Source organism: Pteropus medius, unplaced genomic scaffold (assembly GCF_902729225.1).
Source record: "Pteropus medius unplaced genomic scaffold, Ma_sr-lr_union100, whole genome shotgun sequence".
Taxonomy (NCBI): domain Eukaryota; kingdom Metazoa; phylum Chordata; class Mammalia; order Chiroptera; family Pteropodidae; genus Pteropus; species Pteropus medius.
In genome coordinates, this window is record NW_024341756.1 from 733,194 (window position 1) to 741,236 (window position 8,043).

Genomic DNA, 8,043 nt, shown 5'->3' on the forward strand with positions numbered 1-8,043 from the left:
ACGGAATAAAATTGAGAGTCCAGTCTATATTCAAATGATTTTTGGCAGATATTCCAAGCCATTCAATGAAGAAGGAAAGGTCTCTTCAACAAATGGTGCTGTAACAATTGGATTCTCACATGCAAAAATAAATAAATAAATAAAGTTAGACCTATACCACATGCTATATGCAAAATAATTAACTTAAAATGAATCAATAACCTAAATATAAGAGCTCAAATCATAAAACTTTTAGAAGAAAATATCAAAAATAAATCTTCATGACTTGGGATATGGCAATGGATTCTTAGATATGACACTAAAAACATAAGCAACAATAACAAAAACAGATAAGTTTAACTTCATCAAATTTAAAACTTTTAAGCATCAAAGGACATCATCAAGAAAATGAAAAACAACCCACAGAATGGAAGAAAATATTAACAAATCATATGTTTGATAACAGTTTAATATCCAGAATATATAAATAGCTCCTAAAACTTAACAACAAAAAGACCAAACCACCCAATGTAAAAATGAGCAAAGAACTCGAATAGACATTTCTCTGAAGATATACAAATTCTAATAAGCACCTGAAATAATGTTCAGCATATAATCATTAGGGAAATGCAAATCAAAACTTCAATGAGGAAAGAGGGTCAAGATGGCGGACTAAGTAAAAGCAAGATTTGCTTCCTCTCAGGTCTGCGTTAAAATTACAACCAAATTATAAAATAATCAATGTGGGTAATCACTTTAAGTCCAGCTGATCGGAACAGATACATCTGATAATATAAAGAAGGAGCCACATCGAAGCCAGTAAGAGGTATAAAGTCACGAATCAGGCTGGACCCGCACCCATGGATGGCAGTGGAGCACCAAAGGGAGAGCACAGCTGCAGAGGCCCCCCTGAAGGAGAGAAGAGTCCTAGCCCCATATAGGGGCTCCCCATCCCAGGATCCCAGCCTAGGAAAGAGGAGTTCCCAAAAAATCTGACTGTAAAAATCAGTGGGGATTCTGGTCATCCAGATGAGATGGAAGGAGACTAAAATTCCCGACGCCTCTTTAAAAGGCCCATGCACAGGCTCTCTCGCCCACGGACACACACCCTGGGCACTGGCAGAGGGACAGAGGCTCACGCGAGAGTCATACGGGGAAAGACTGCCTTACCTGGCATTGGAACGAAGGGTAAACAGGCAGCCACCATTGTACCTTAGACAGGGGTGCCCATACTGGGCAGTCTGCAGATGGGCACCAGCTTGCCTGTGCTGAACCCTTCCCCCACACAGCCAATTCTAAGCTACACTGGCCTGGGGAGGTTGGCCCACCCTACCCAACCCACAGATTGCCTGAGGCAGCTTGTCACAAGGCAGCTGCCCCTGCTCTGCCCCTTTCCAGGGCCGAACATTCAGCACAGGCAGCAGACTTCAGCCAGCACTGTGAGCACATTTCCGGGACAGTCTCAGGCAGATCACTGCTATGAACAAGAGCTTGGACAGATTGTGGGGATCTGTGGGCCAGTTCCAGACAGCAGCTGATCCTGCCTGCTATGATCTGGGCCTTTTGTGGGAACACACAGGTGGACACAGACGTTGCAGCAAGACTGAGGCTGTATTGGCCTGAGAGCCCTTGTCTCCCTCAAACCCTGCCCCACCCAATCCACAAAGTGTCCATAGCCTACTGACAGGCAGCCGCCCCCGCCCTGCCTCTTTCCAGGGTTGCCCATTCTGTCCAGGAAACAGACCTTGGCTAGCACAGTGAGCAAAGTTCAGGGAAAAGAGTGACAGGCAGATCACTGCTGCCAGCACAAGATACAATATCACTTGAGCAGATTGCAGAGGTTTGTGGGCCCATCACAGTTGGCAGTAGGTCATGCAGTGAAATATGACTTTGGTGAGAGCCTGCAGTGCCAGAGCTGACAGCAAATCTGGTGCTGTATAGGCCTGACAGCCCCATGCCTCACTGAGAAGCCACCCCCACCTAACCCACAAATTACCTGTGGCAAGCCTCCCAGGCAACCCAGTCCCATCCTGTGCTTGAGTCATGAATTCAACAGCAAACAACAGCACTCATTTGGTGCGGCCCATGCAAAGCCTGTGAATCCAGTAGAAACCTTTGGTAGCAGACTGTAAACCTCTGTCCATAATCTTCAGTAATTTTTTAACAGATCTCAGGTGTTTGCAGGCCCGAGGTGGGCAGTGGCTGGTCTTGCTGCAATCTGAAACTTGTACAGGGAGCCACAGAGGCAGTGCTGGCATGTAAACTGAAACTGCAGTGGCTGGGGAAAATCTGCTCAATATATCCAGGCGACTCCCTGTGTCTCTGCATCACCCAACATGTGCATCAATCACCCTAAGGCTCTTCTAGTTGCAAAGTCTTACGGGCAACTGACAGGCAGCCTCAGGCTTTGAGGTACACTAGTCCTTCTGCTGAACTGCCCAGGTCTGGTATTGGGGGTAACTAGACTGTGGCCAATAGCGCTGTCCCTTCTGCTTACCTATAGATTTAGCATAGGCAGCAACCGTCTGCATATTGTTTTGTAGTTCTCACCAGGTAGCTCCAAGCAATCAAAGGTAGTGTCTGACTTTGGCCTACTGTGGAGTCCCTCCCAAGGGGCCATTAAACCAATGCACCTAGGGGCTGGCACTAGACCATAATGGAGCAATTCCTGACTAGCCCCATAAGCGGTACACAAAAAGGGTGATCTTCACAAGTACATAAGCCTGCGAGGACAAATCCCACTCAGTAGAGTCAGTCATGCCCTGTGGGCATAGCCAATTCCCACATTTAGTCAGCCTGAGCGTTAATCCCATCCACTGATATATTAACACCAATAAAGCCTTAGCTACAAAAGAAGATCACACACAAATCACACAAAGATCATATCTAGAGCCCCTGGCACAGATGATTAAGGAGAGTGTGCCACTGGACCACACAGGATGCCATCCACATAAGGCCATCTGTCCCAGGCTGAGAGATAAAACAAATACTCCTAACACATAGAAATGAACATAGAGAGGCTAATAAAATGAAAAAACAAAGAAACATGCCACAAATGAAACGACAGGAGAAAATTCCAGAAAATAACCTAAATGAAATGGAAGCAAGCAACCTCTGGAGACAGAGTTCAAAATAATGGTTATAAGGATGCTTGGTGAACTTAAGGGGAGAATGGATGAGCTCAATGAGAACCTCAGCAAAGAGATAGTAAGCATAAAAAAGGACATAGAAACCATAAAAAAGAACCAGACAGAAATGAGGAATATAGTAACTGAAATGAGGAATACACTAGAAGGATTCAACAGTAGCAGAGAGAGAAGATCAAATTAGTGAACTAGAAGACAAAGTGGCAGAAAACATCCAATCGAAACAGCAAATAGAAAAAAGAATTTTAAAAAATTAGGATACTTTAAGAGACCCATGGGACAACATAAAGCATAACAATATCCACATCATAAGAGTACCAGAAGAAGAAGAGAGAGAGCAGGGACTGAGAATCTATTTGAAGAAATAATGACAGAAAGCTTCCCTAACCTGGCAAAGAAATTAGACATATACAAGTCCTGGAAGCACAAAAAGTTCCAAACAAGGGGTATTCAAACAGTCCAAGACATAACATAATTAAAATACCAAAGCTTAAACATAAAGAGAGAATCCTAAAAGCAGCAAAAGAAAGGTAGCTAGTTATTTACAAGGGTACCCCCATACAAATGTCTGCTGATTTTTCAGCAGAAACATTGCAGGCCAGAAGGGACTGGCAAAAAAATAAAACAAGAATCTACAACCATGAATACTCTATCCAACAAGGTTTTCAGTTAAAATGAAAGGTGAGATAAAGAGTTTCCCAGACAGGAAAAAGCTTAAGGAGTTCATCATCAACAACCCAGTATTACAAGAAATGTTAGAGGGACTACTGTTAAAAAAAAAAAAAAGAAAGGGAAATAAATAAGCATGAATAATAAAATGGCAAGAACTATATACCTATCAGTAATCACTTTAAATGTAAATGGATTAAATACTCCAATTAAAAGACATAAGGTAGCCAAATGGATAAGAAAACAAGACCCATGCATATGTTATGTACAAGAGACCTGCTTCAGATCAAATGACACACAGGCTGAAAGTAAAGGGATGGAAAAAAGATATTTCACTCAAACAGAAGTGGAAAAAGTGGGATAGTGATACTTATATCAGACAAAATACACTTTAAACAAATGCTATAATAAGAGACAAAGATGGGCATTACATAATAATAAAGGGATCAATGCATCAAGAAGACATAACTCTAGTAAACCTATATGCACCCAACATAGGAGCACCTACATTTAAAGAAATTATTGACTAACATAAAAGGAGAGATCAACAGTAATAAATTCATAGTAGGAGACTTTAGCACTCCATCAACACCAATGGACAGATCTTCCAGACAAAAAAAATCAGTTAGGAAACAATGGACTTAACAGACACACTAAACCAGATGGATTTAATAGATATTTTCAGAGCATTTCACCCCAAAGCAGCAAAATATACATTCAAAGAAGAATTAACACCTTTTCTTCTCAAACTATTCCAAAAAATTTAAGAAGAGGGAAAGCTGACTAATTCTTTTTATGAGGTCACCATTACCTTGATTTCAAAACCAGACAAAAACATAACAAAAATTTTTTTTAAAATATCTCTTATAAACATTGATGCAGAATCCCTCAACAAAATATTAGCAAACCGAATTCAGCAATACATTAAAAATATCATACACATGATCAGTTGGATTTATTCCTGGGATGCAAGGTTGGTACAATATCTGCAAATCAATGAACGTGATACACCACATTAACAAATCGAAAGATAAAAACCATATGATCATATCAATAGAAGCAGAAAAAGTGATCAACAAAATTCAGCATCAATTTATGATGAAAACTTAGCAAAGTGGGAATAGAGGTAACATACCTCAACATAATAAAAGTCACACATGACAAACCTACAGCTAACATCATACTCAATAAGGAAAGGCTAAAAGCATTTTCCTTAAGATCAGGAACAAGGAAAGGATACCCACTTTCTCTGCTCCTCTTCAATATTTTATTGTAAGTCTTAGCCACAGCAATCAGACAAGAGAAATAAAAGATATCCAAGTTGGATAGGAAGAAGACTCTCATTATTAGCCGATGACATGATACTATATAGAGAGAACCCTAAAGATCCTACCAAAAAAACTGTCAGAACTGATCAATGAATTCAGTAAAGTAACATGATACAAAATTAATATTCAGAAGTCAGTGGCATTTTTATATACCAATGATGAACTTTCAGAAAGAGAAATTAAGAAAACAATCCCATTTACAATTGCATTGAAAACAATAAAATACTTGGGAATCAAATTAACTGAGGAGGTAAAAGACCTGTTCTCAGAAAATTATAAGTCATTGAAAAAAGAAATTGAAGAAGATACAAATAAATGGAAGCATATACTGTGCTCATGAGTAGGAAGAATCAACATCATTCAAATGGCCATACTACCCAAAGCAATCTATAGATTCAATGTAATCCCTGTCAAAATACCAATGGCATTTTTCAGAGAGCTAGAACGAATAATCCTAAAATTTATATGGAACCTTAAAAGACCCCAAATAGCCACGGCAATCTTGAGAAAGAAGAACAAAGCTGGAGGGATCACACTACCTGATATCAAATAATACTACAAGGCTGGTTACAGCAATCAAAGCAGCATGGTACTGGCATAAAAACATATATTGATCAAGGGAACAGAATAGAGAGCCCAGAAATAAATCCACACCTATATGTTCACTTAATATATGACAAAGGAGGCAAGAATATACAATGGGGTAAAGACAGTTTCTTCAATAAATGGAGCTGGGAAATTGGACAGAAACATGCACAAAAAAATGAAACTGGACCACCTTCTTACACCATATACAAAAATAGACTCAAAATGGATTAAAGACTTAAATGTAAGACCTGAAACCATGAAACTTCTAGAAGAAAACATAGGCAATAATCTCTCTGATATTGCTAATAGTAATTTCTTTTCAGATATATCCCCTCAGGAAAGGGAAACAAAAGAAAAAATAAATGAATGGTACCAATTACTCAGTGTCAGTTGTGTGCCAAGCACAAAAATTAGAGAGCAGACAGTTGACCTCCACAAAAGGCCAGACTTGTCCCAAGTCTGGCTATGGACAAAGGGTTTAGCTCCATGGCTAAAATGCCCAGCACTCAGGGCCATCACATGCCAAGAGACATCCTAACCCAGAACACCTACAATTGGCCATCAGATGCATCTCCTGGAAGCAGGAGCCCCACAAGACACAGGGTCCAACCTCTGAGGCCCTGGTCTTGCAACCTTAGTGCCTCTGCAGTAACTTCTGTGTAGCCAGCACCTTCAGTGATGCCCAGAAGGATAAGCCCACACTCCCTGTTGAAAGACATCCAGGACCTACATCTGTGCCATGGGTCACACCTTGACTGCTAGAACTCATGGAACCCTCTTCTCAGGTCTCCAGCCAGGAGCAATACCCCCAACATGCCTGCCCCATGACAGCTGACCCAAAAGCTAACCTCCAGGGATGTGGTTGGACACCTTGCATTGTCAGCCCCAACACCAGTCTTGTCATCGGCAGTCTCAGGTACCTTCAAGGATTGCCCTGTTCCACAGTCCTTGTCCATGGCCCCAGTATGTACCTTGGCTTCAGAGAAGTCTTCTGGGAGAGGGATGCTCAAGCCCCAGTTCACGTATATTTGTCCACTTCGAAGCACCTGTTCTATCCAGACCTCCTGCCTACTATACTCTTGCAGCCTCGGTGTTACAGCCCAGAGCGTCTTTCTAACTAGAATGTTCCCACTGGGACTATTGTTTTAGTCAGCTAAAGCTACCATACAAAATACCACATATAGGAGCTTAAACAACAGAAATTGATTTCTCACAGCTCTGGAAGTTCGAAGTCCAAAATCAAGGTGGCAGCAGGGTTGCTTTCTGGTGATACATCTCTTCCTAGATTGCAGACAGCCACCTTTTCCTGTGTCCTCACATAGCTTTTCTTCTGTGCATATGGAAAGGAGAGAGGAAAAGAGATCTCTGGTGTCTCTTCCTCTGCTTATAAGGACACCAGTCCTATCAGAGTAGGGCCCCACTCTTATGACTTCATTTAACCTTAATTACCTTCCTTTAGGCTTTATCTCCAAATATAGTCATATTATAGGTTAGAGCTTTAATATATAAATTTGGGGATGGTGGGAGGACACAATTTAGTTCATAATAGCCATCATGGTGTGTCCCCTGCCCAACTGTGTGCTGATGACCCCCAGGAGATCCAAAGCCTCTCATATAAGCAAAAGACAGGCCCAGGGATCCTGCCTGCACTCCTTGGAGTCCAGAAGCCCTGAGCCAGGCTCCCTTCAGAGGGATGGAGATCATCAGTCACAGAGGTCCCTTAGTCCTCAGTTCTCTTCTCCTCTGACTCCATTACCACTATGCTGACCTGTGAGCCCACCAGTGACCCAGACAGGAGCTGTAGTTTCCATGAGACATACAGGACTCATTATGGTTCTGGTGGGGGGCCAGACCATGGAAGAGAAATGGCATTGGAACCTATTTCCCACCTCCCACACTCCTGAACCCCTGGACACAGGCCTTCTCTGAAAGTGCTTACCTGTACCCTACAGCCTTGGAGCCTTGCCTAGAAGCTCCATAGGGCTCCCTAGCATCAGTGCTCAGTGCTCACCCCTCCTTGGACAGGACACCAAGCTGCCGAGCCCAGTATGGACATTCTTCAATGGTTGGCCTAGCTTGCAGCTCCAGGCCAAGGTTGGGGTTGGAGGAGAGCATAGCAGAAGGGCTTGGGGCCCAGAGCCACCATCCTGATGGAGCTCTGCACCTAGAGATCCCTTTAGGTGAGGATACCCACAGTGTGCCCTCCTCAGTCAAGCATCCACTCAATTCACTTATGGAATGCAAACAAGAAGGCCTTGTGGCAGGCCAGGATGCAGAGCCAGGGCTCTCTGTGTCCCCAAGGATCTTGGATGGGCAGAAACCACTTCTTTCTT